Consider the following 11,257-nt stretch of genomic DNA (forward strand, 5'->3'; position numbering starts at 1 on the left):
TTTTTGGAAAAAATTGACAACAATCCCATGAATCTCTGGTATAAACCTCCAGTGCATCAGTCAGTTCCTAAACAGATATCTTGAGATATCTTGAGTTAGTGGTCCACTCTCCATATCAATTAATAATTAATATGTTCAGACTTTCTATTCATGATTTGGTATTGGTACATAGTATGTTTCTAATAATGTATTAATTTCTTCATATTATCTGATTAATTTTACTTATTTGTTAACTGTAATCTTCTATGATCTTTCTATCTCTGGGATATAAGTCACAGTATCTCCCTTTTATCTCTGATTTTGTCTTCTCTCCTTCTTGTAGGCTATGTAAGGGCTTGTCAACTTTGTATTTTCAAAACAGCCACTCTTAGCATCCTTGGCTGTTCCTAGAATCTTCCTAGTCTACATTTTACTTGTGCTGTGAATTTTTATAATTTTCTTTCTTAATACAAATTTAGGCTAGCCCTGTTATTTTTTTCTGTTTCTGTGTGGTACAAAGCCAGGTGTAAAGATCAGTGCTTTTGTTTTCTGTTCACATAGGTGTGCATCACTGCAAACCATCCTATTCTCTCAGCTACAACTACGCTTGTGGATATTATGTCCTTAGTTAGCCTTAATTTATTTGTAAGCTTCACTTGTTATTTCCTCTTTAGCTCATTTGTGGTAGGTTTTGTGCTATTTATTTTAATATATTTGTGAGTTTTCCTACTTTCTTTTATTAATTTCTATATGCATATCATTGTGGTGGTATGAGATACTTGAATTTCAGTCTTCTTGAATTGTTTTAGTTTTATATGTGTAATGATTTTCCTAGAACAAATGATCTACTTTAGAAGATTCTATGTATACAAACTAGATGTATATTCTGACTCTCTTTCTTAGCTTATGTTTCCTCTATATGTATATATCTGTTAGTCCACTTGGTCTATAGTGATATTCAATCTGGTAATTTCTGTAGGTTCTCTGTCTGGATAAACAATCCATTTTAGAAAATGGAGTATTGATATTCCCTACAATTCTTCTATTGCTATTCTTTCCTTGAGTCTATTGTCATTTGCATTGTACATCTAGGTGCTCTGATGTTAGGAACATATACATATTGGTTTGGTAGTATGCTCTTAATAAGTTGCCCCTTTATCATTACATAAGAACCTTTTGTCTCTTATCACAGTTTTCACCTAAAGTCTATTTTAACTGATACAACACCCTTACATCTATTCACTTTTGATCAGCATTTGTCTTTACCATTCTTTCACCCTAGCCCATGTATGTCTTTTAACAAAAGGAGCCTCTTTTAGACAGGACATAGTGGGATCTATTTGGTGACTATGTCTTTTGTGTCAATATTGATCTTATTTACAAAAAAGTAATTATTGATAAATAGGAACTGTCCTTATCATTGCCTTTGTTGTTTTGACCTCTTTTGCTGTCTTCCTTTGCAAGTGATAATTTATAAAATATGATTTTTTTTTATTTTTGTATACAGCCTACTCTTGTGCTTTACTGTGGCCCTTATGTAAATATCTATATTAAGCTGACAATAACTGAACTTTAGCTATATATAAAACTCTACCTTTAAGTATTTCTCACTCTACATTTTTGGCTACTGATGTCACAGTTGACATATTTTATATTATGTTTTCATGAATATATTAAGACATAGTTATTTTTACTATTCTTCTCTTAACATTAATATTTGGGGCGAAAGACTTGACCATAACAGTATATTTAAAATTAAAGAAATTTTAATCTAAGCAAGAGGAATATCCTTAATAAAATCTCTAGAATATCCCAGTATTATTAACAGCACTTTCTATACACACTTTTCCTCATGTCAGTTTCTATGCCTCATTCACTTTTACCTCAAGTCTTCATGAGCAACAGTGAGCAAGGTGTCTTCCTACAAAATAAACCTTCAAAGATAAATAAATGTTAGATACAGGCAATGGAAAAATACAAACCAAAAATGTATAATTCTAAGATTTTCCCTATGAATAGAGAATGGAAAAATAATTTGGAGAACCAATTTATTTTCCTTAAAATAAATACCAGTGTGTTTCGTGTCTTTAATCCTGATGGTTTACATTATTTTAGAGTGAGCCACTCAAACAAAACAAAACAAAAACCCTAATGGACACAATATTATTCATAGAGAAATTTGAAAGAAAGAAAATCTGAGGATTAATGTCCTTAATCTTCATTTCTGACAGGCACTGTTCACGTTTGGATTGTCTGGTCAACATTTGGGTCTGATTCGTAGTTTCCAAATCATGGTGTGCAGTGTTCTAAGTCAGTTCCCTGGGAGAGATTTAGAGGTAACTTTTCCACAGGTTTTCTCAATTAGATTCATCCAGCTCTTTGCCCACATCACCCACATCTGCTCATAAGAAATGAGTAATGGAACGCACATGTGCCGACTCGCGAGCCACTTCAGCCTTTGCAGGTGCAAATGCACCTTTTAAGGTGCAAAGCAGAGCCACAAACGTTGCAGGTTTGTCCAGCTGAAGCTCTGGGCTTTAATCACATCTAAATAACTCCTTTACGCCGCAATCACAGGATATTTCTCCCGTGTCAGAAATGCTGCAGACTGATCTGGTACATATTAGCAAATGAGACGTTATTTACAGAAAATAAAATGTAACCGATTTTCTCCCTATCAGCTATTTGTGAAAGCATTCTTCTCATACATTAATCCAAAATTTTTGTTAGTGGTTTTCAAGGCAAATTTTACTAAGTAGAATAGAAAACAAGATACTTTTATTTGTGTAAATAATCAATCTAGAGGAGCTACACTAATACTTGTACTATAATCAGGACATATTCTTGCCGCTGTATTTTATTTCTAGGGGAAAAATTAAGTGAACACTTGATTACAAGGAGTAATAGAGCCTCTTACGGTGCAATAATCCTAAGAAGCAGAAAATCCCCAGTTGCTTATTTCCTGTCTGGGTGTGCATTTATAAGACCCCTTTTCAGCAGACGTGCATTCTTAATTTCATTTTTTAAATTAAGATTCTCTGAATTATACACCTTAGCAGTGATTAAGTCATCGTATCATTTTTCACTAACTAGGATAACTGTGTACAAGTGTCCTTTGTTTTCTAAGTTGCTACCGGTCCTGGGGTTCCGGGAAACTGGGTTGTGAGCTGTGTTTCCGTGGAGACACATCTCTACAACCAGACTTCTTCCATGGAGTTGATTAAACATGATAGTCTCTTTGTCTTCTGGTGCCCAACTATGTTTTAATTTTGTTTATTTTTCTTGCATAGGAAAAAAACATTTGTCTGTACCCTGACAAAAGAATATACAGCCGCCTGGTTGGTGACCTAGGGAAACTAGGTTGTACCAAATAACACGATTCCCACATTAAGAGAATGACGCATGCTTGCTTTCATTTCACACATCAAATAGGAGAGTTTAACAATCATGGTCATGCATTATTTCCAAAGTGGTAGAAATGAATATACCTTTGACCTAGGGGTCACAATAAAAAGTAGAATTGTCCAGAGAGTTTTATTTTGGAAATTATTTTGTGATAATGGGGAGGTCCAAAGTCAAGGAACAAGAAAAAGAAGGATATTTCTCTTTATGTTTAAGGTTTGAATATGTTTATCTCTGCTCCTCAAGCCCAAGGCAGAATGAAAGACATGATAAGCTGCCTTTACACTTCACTCCTGTTACAACACCTCACGCCCAGCCTTCCTTGTTCTGATTACCCAAATCCTGCCCATTTTTCAAAGTGCAGTTCAAATCCTGCTTTCTTGTAAAACATTCTTTGACCATTTCATCTGGAAGCAATCTTTCTTTCTTTAAACTTCTACAAGCCTTATTTTCCATACCACTCATTTAAGAAATATTATTTACTGTCCAGTAAATGTAATGTTTTAAGAAATGTTGAAGCCATAGTAGAGACATTTTATAACTTTGTACACAAAAGAAATTTTTATTTTTAAAGTGAAATAAGCCTATGACTTTTTATTGTCCTTTATGGATCCCAAATCTAGTTTGTTAGATTACACACTACATCATTATAGCAAAATGAAACTCTGAGGTAATGCTTACTGTAGGCCAGAAATTGTTTTGAGGGCATTAAATTAAGTAAATGCCTAAATACTTTATAAATGTTATGTTTTTAATAATAGAGATTTCATGTATGTATGTAAATTTGTGCACCTTTCTAAGCATCCATGTATTTATGTATGTAGATATATGTATGCACTGCATATACACACATATATAGAGGAACTTACTTGATGAATTGAATGAAACAATGTTTATTCAAACATTTAATGTGAAGATATCCCTTAATTGCTAAGATTATATATATATATATATATTACTGTATTTATGCTATATTTTTACTCTTGTAACAGGTAAAGGGGCTGTTTTATAAAAGGGAACTCAATAATATTTCAGTATATTCCATCTTTGAGTAAGAAAGGAAAATTTAGGGCACACAACTAATTAGAACACACAACTAAACTTTATGTCTCTAAATTTGGGACATTCTTCTTTTTAACCCATTAGGTACATACCAGTTTAATTTGTTTTTGATGAAAATAATTATGTGTGCCAGAAAACAAAACCCAAGACCATATTTGAGAGTTACATCTAGATGTAAGTCCACACCAGTCACCAGTTGACTCTAAGCAGCAAGCTCTGCTAAGATTCGACTTCTTCATCCGGAGATGAGGACTTCAAGCTTGATTGATGGCAGTATTTCATTTGTGATTTTCAAAATTGCTGTTGTGATCTTGGTTATATAGAAGCTAACCCACTTAAATGAACTTGAAGAACCACATCTGTCATCAGCTTCCAAAATAGTGTTACTTGATTTTTAATAAAATGCTGTCAGTTTATTCCACTCACTGGTAATTGTTAAAGATAAAAATAATTAGAATAAATTATACGACCAATAATTACAAATATTTCAGCCTTGTGTAGATACAGATTTTTCTTGAATTACTGTCATTGTAAACATAATAGAATTTAACCATGAAAACAAAAATCTGAATTCAATACATCCAATTTTCTGTAACTTTATGACATTCAGCATATGGAATTAACCTAAGTACTCAACAATATGACCATAGTTGTAGAACACTACTCTAAGGGAAATAAGTCAAATATGGGTAAATATTTCATGTTCTCATTTACATGTAGATTCTAAGCTAATTGAGCTCATAGAGGCAGAAAATAAAATGGTGATTACTGGAATCCAGAGGAAGAAAGGGGGGAGTAAGGAGATACAAGTACAAATTGCAAAACCTCAGTTGGGCCGGGCAGTGGTGGCACACAGAGAGGATCTTCAGTTTTTTCATTATGATAAAATATTAAATGTATAAAGTTATGAACAGGTTTGTTGGCTTTATTTGGTCATGTCACACTACATTAAAAATCATAACAGCACTTTTCATGCCTTAAGTATATATAGCAATAATTTGTCAATATGTAATTCTAAATTGTAAGCAAATAAGTACAATTTAAGTAAATAAGCAGAATAAATCCATGAATCTGTATTCTTAGATAAATTCACAGTAGTCTAAACACTGAGTAGTCTGCCTTCTCTTCATGCGCCTTTCAAATATCTGGTAGGTATATTTCTTACTATGTGACTCACTAAGGTCCAATCCTGTTTATGTCATTGCTACCCCATGGTGCTGGATTGTCACTCCAATGTTTCCATTCACGGAAGAGGGCTTAGACTGACATCTACCTTTACAAATGCATATCATCAAATGGAGGGGCAAGAACATAGCTCCACTCCTGTATCACTGACGGAAAAAAAAAAAAGACTCATTTAAACTTCTTTTTTTTTTTTCATGTTGACGTGACCCAAGTAAAGAACATTACTTTTACTTTCATTTTAAACTTATCTCTGCTGTCTTATGTTTCCAGCCATCTGCAAGTTATTATTTCTGAATGACCAAAAAATTCACAGCTTGAGTCTAAACAAGATGACTATACCAGAACCAATGTAATGGTGTAACCTATCTATCTGTCTGTCTGTCTGTCTGTCTGTCTGTCTGTCTGCCTATCTACATACCTACCTAACTATCCATCTATCCAACCATCTATCATATGGGAATGCTGCCACAGCTAAGGATTGAACTTAATATACCTTTTAATATTATGTACTTCTTTATGTGTTTATGAATGTTTTGCCTGCAAGTGTGTATGTGAACCACATTTATACAATGTCTGAAAAGGCCAGAAGAGGGCCTTGGGTCCCCTGTAACTGGAGTTATTGGTTTCTGAGCTATAACATGGGTGCTGGGAACAAAACCCAGGTCCTGCATGAGATCATAGCATGAGATCATAGGATGCTCTTAATCACTGACTTGAATTGAAAGTGCAGGACTTGAAAGTGGAAAAAAATCATGATACCCAAATTGACCTCCAGCTTCAGAGACAATCGAGGAAACTGAGTACTTAAACCGACAAGCCCAGGATTTCATAGGGGCTAAGAATAGAGTCAACCTACAAGTTTCACTGATGGGTGTTTTCTTTGCTGTGGGGACTACAGGAGCACGGAAAGCAGGAGTGATACACGGTACGATGAAGTAGCAAACAGTATCTTCCAAATTCATACACAGACTGAATTGGTATCATCAAGGATATTGATGGACATCATCTTGCTTAAATAGTAGTAGTTGGGGGGGGGTGGATGGGAGGTAGAAGAAGACAACACTGACTTTAACACATCATAGGGAAGTTGTCAAGAAACCAATACACCTAGAAAGAAAAGACTGGATGGTGCATTATAAACCTTTTATGATGTTATGTATCAACCCAAAGGATTGAGAAACTGTAAAAACAATACACACAAAAATCTTTATATTTCACAGACTGGAAAACCCAAATGCAGTTTAGGAAGGCCATTTAGCCAAACATATTCTACTCATGGATTTATACTTGCGGGGGATCATTTTGAGATTTTTATTCTAGTCCCAAAGCATCTTTTGACATTTTATTTATGAACATTTAAGGCTTTTAAACAGTCAGTAGCTTATTACTAATGGTTTCTAGATACTTTTCTAACTATTTCTAAATATTTGTGAAAAATTTATTTTATATTTATGTAAGTCCCTGTAAATTTGCCATAGACATGTAGGCATTTAGTGCTTGGAGATTCCTATATAACAGTGAATCATTGATCTCAAACACTATATTCCATTTACCAATGAGAAATGCAGGACTGAGGCTGAGATGACTGCCACTGGCCTTAAGCAAGATTTATTATGTTGTCAAATTAGAGTCTAAACCTTATGCTCGATAAAACACCAGAACATTTTTGGGACTTGACATCAAAGGACATTTTTCTAGTATTTCTATGACATTTCCTTTTTATAAAGTTTTCTTATTAACCATCTGCTAAACCCGTGTCTTTCGAAGTTACTCAGAAGCAATTTAATTGTTCCAGTTAGATATTTTTCTTGCTGTAAAAAAGGGAGATGAATTAATAGTTGGGTATTGGGAAGGTGGCACAGTAAATGAATAAGAAGAGACAGAAAGTGTTTTCTATACAGAAAGCTTAGAGAACTGTTACCATGCTTACCAAAGGGACCTTCAAACACAGCATCCACTCTCTCTTGCTTTCTATAAAAGGCATACATATTCAACTGCCTTTGCTGGATGCTTTATTGTTTTAAATATAATTCAGGGAGTAAATGAGAACTCGAATAAGAATTATTTCCTACCCTTTAGTGCCATCGTGAGGCCAAAACAACAAAGTACTAAGAAAGTCAAATCTGCAGGTTAACCTAAGGTTATGGTATTTTCTTTTCTTTCAGAATATTATTACTCAGATAATGGGAATTTATTTCAGAAACATAATTTCCTGATCTGTTAACTTAAATTCTCCAACCAACAATTTATAATGCATATGTCAACATATAGAACGTACCTTGAAATTTTATGCAACTGGGAAATGAGAGGTTTGTGAATTTGTGATCAATACAAAACTTACATTTTGAAGTTACCAGGTCATACACCTGAAGCTTTTCAGAAATAAAATGTTTAGAGTGTTTTAAACCAACAATGTTTTACCTTTCTATATCTATCCATTGATATTTTCACTGTATTGTATCAAATTATAACAAACAACACAGTATGACATAGTGCCTCTGCGGCTTGTAAGAGTAGTAATACCACCCTGGAAAATGTGCCACTGGGGAAGGAAATAGAGTACCAGAGGAAGGCTGTCAATCAAAATGACTCATTGTCAGGTAAGAACTTTAGACTTAGGTGAGCTCAAAGCATTAGAGTCAACCAAGTGGCTACATATTTGATTGGAAATCATCACCACAAACCATATCCAAAAAGTTTACATGTTTTATTTAAAAAATCTCAACCAAATGCCCATGGCTCCGTTAGCCCTGCCTTTCTCAGTGTACAAGCAGGTTCTTCCCACTCCTGGTTTTCCTTTACAAGTGTATCAATTAAGTTGAAAATGTTCATTATTTGTCTATTTTTTTCAGTTCACTTAATTTTAAATGAGTTGATAGAATTTGCTCATGTGCAGAAAAAATGTAACTCTAAAATGATCTTTTTATTGTTTCCTAAATCTGACTTCTCCTCACGGGCTTTCAAATTCTGTGTACTCACTTCTCACTTTGCCCTCACAGCACTCAGAAACTAAATATTCTGGCAGTTTTCATCTGTAAAATAGGAGCTTTTCTACAAGGCATGAAAAGTTCCACTATGCATACTTCTTGCTTGCCTTGACTTTTCTTGAAAGGCCACAGAGGGCAGACAGAATAAAACTCTTGAACAAAATTTTATCTGCCTTTGTTCTTACTCTTTTCTAGTCTTATTAGTGTCTTAACATTTCCACATATTCTTGTGTTCCAGAGTTATCCAAAATAAACACCATAAATTGCAGTTATAACCAAGGCAGTACAAACTGCGTTCTTTTCTCCTCTTATCTCACAGACAGACTTGAAGTAGAGAACTCAAGAGAGCAGGTAATAACCTGCTCACAGTTAGTGACACGTGATCTCCTTCTGTGACTTGGCTTCCAGCACTCTCAATAGAATCACAGTACTCATCAGGGTGCAGCTGTGAACACATATTGCTATATTTGGTCCCTGTAATACTGGCCAAGGAGATGGATCATCTCCTTCAACACCTATCCCAGGGAAGTAAGATCGGAAGTTATATATTCATTGAGAAGATGAGTATCGAAGCCCCTTTCACCAGTGGGAGTGGGAGTTACAAAAAAAATGAGATTGTTTCTGCCCTTAAAAAAAAATGCTCTCAGGTTTGAAACAAGCACTTCTAATGGAAGCTTATAAGCCTCATAAAGAGAGCCCATTGGTCACCTATAACTTCTTTCTAGCAAGGCAATACTATTCTGATATCATATAATACTGTTTATTCAAATATTTAAATATCATTTCATTATAATTCTACTCATCTCACATGACAAGATTTCTTTCTGTTGTAGCATGGTGTCTTGCTTCATTGCATTAGTTATGGTTGTACAGAAAAATGTAAGCAGTGGGATGGATATATATGTGTATATATATGGGTGGGTGGGTGTGTGCAGCCAATATCTGTGTATGAATGTTATGATTATGCTTTTGGCTGTACTTTGTCTACACCTAAATTATAAAATAGCTATAAATCTATTATCTATAAATTTATAATTCAGCTAGTGGGATTATGGAGGCAAGAGTACCTCCTGATCTACAAGACAAAGATTGGGGAAAAGCAGTGGAGGAGGTTAGCTTGATTTTGAAGACTTGAAGCCCAGAGGCAGAGGTGGTGTAAGTCACAGGCTGAATCTGAAGTCTAAGAACCAGTAACAGTAATGACAATGGAAAAAGACAGAAAACCCTGGATGATTGATAGCCTAGTTCAGAAATAGACAGCCAATTTGCCTTTCTTCCAAGTTTTAGTTCTACTTTAGCCCTGGGTAGCTTGGATGAGAATAATCTGTATAAGGTCTAAAATCTCCAATGTTAATTTCTTTTAAAACATCCCCAGAAGCTCCATACTGTATTCCAACACTATAATTATAGCATTTTGAAGGCTGAACCAAGGAGACTATATGTTTCGGGCAAGTCTGCACTATATAGAGAGAGTCTGTCTCCAAACAAACAATGTTTCACAAATAAATACAGAAACAGTGTTACATTAGATAATGCCACATCTCTTATCACAGATGAGTTGATACATAAAATTAGCCATGGCTTTTATGACATAGTTTTGGGTATAGAATGAATCTTAGGAGACAACTAAGTGTGTAGTCATCTGATAGAGTTGCAATCTAAAAAGAAGAGTTTAATTTATAACAGAAAGTAATGCATATGGCATTATACAGATTATGGAAATAAATAATGTAGAAACCTGAAAATTGCCCGGAGGAAACCACCACTAAGCCTGGACTTTGGAGAACTGGGTGTGTCACTGTAGAAGAAGGCCAGGAACCAGAGTCACATGGTACAGGGTGGAACCATGACACTCTTGGAGCTAGGACTGCACAGGCTGAGGTCACCAGTAGAATATCTGCAACCTCTCCCCGCCTTCCCATTGTCTTCAGTCTCAGGCCAATAACTCATCTCATGCAGACTTACCTGAGACCCTCAGTGAGGAAACTTGAGCAAAGTACAGCTCCCTGGCAGTCAGATCGGATCAGGTGTAGAGGCAGACATGGGGCTTAGTGCACAGAACTCTGGGCTTTGGAAAGAAATGATCCTGAATATCTGGTGTACAGACAAAATCAAAATAGGAAAAGCTGTAAATGCCTAATAAAATGCCTTCTCTAGGTCACAGATTGACCTGTTGTGTTTGAAATTATTGTTTAAAATTGGTGATGATTTAATTCCAAATCAAAAAACCTTCACTCATCATGGTCCTGCATGAGCTTGTCCACATACATGTTCCCCACCCCAAATAGAGGTGTGTTTTTTTTTTTTATTTACTGACAAGCTGCAGTCAAGAAATCATAGTTTAAATAATCCTAAATTTGCTTTATAAAAGCTGAAGTATTCTTTCTTTTGGTTCAAAAATGGAGTTTCTGGGGAAATAACCTTCATTTAAATTAGTTTTTCATTTTATTCTCTGCTGCTAGTAAGGAAAGCTCATCTCCCAGTGGAGACAGAAGCATCATTACTAATGGAGCATGATGAAGAGCTCTCACTGTTAGTCAGGTATTGTCCAAAACTAACTGCAGCACTAAGGTCGCTTTATATAAATACATCTATAAATTATGTCATAGGACCTTTTCCTCAATCATTATAATTTTTGAATT

Source organism: Peromyscus leucopus, chromosome 2 (assembly GCF_004664715.2).
Source record: "Peromyscus leucopus breed LL Stock chromosome 2, UCI_PerLeu_2.1, whole genome shotgun sequence".
Lineage (NCBI taxonomy): Eukaryota > Metazoa > Chordata > Mammalia > Rodentia > Cricetidae > Peromyscus > Peromyscus leucopus.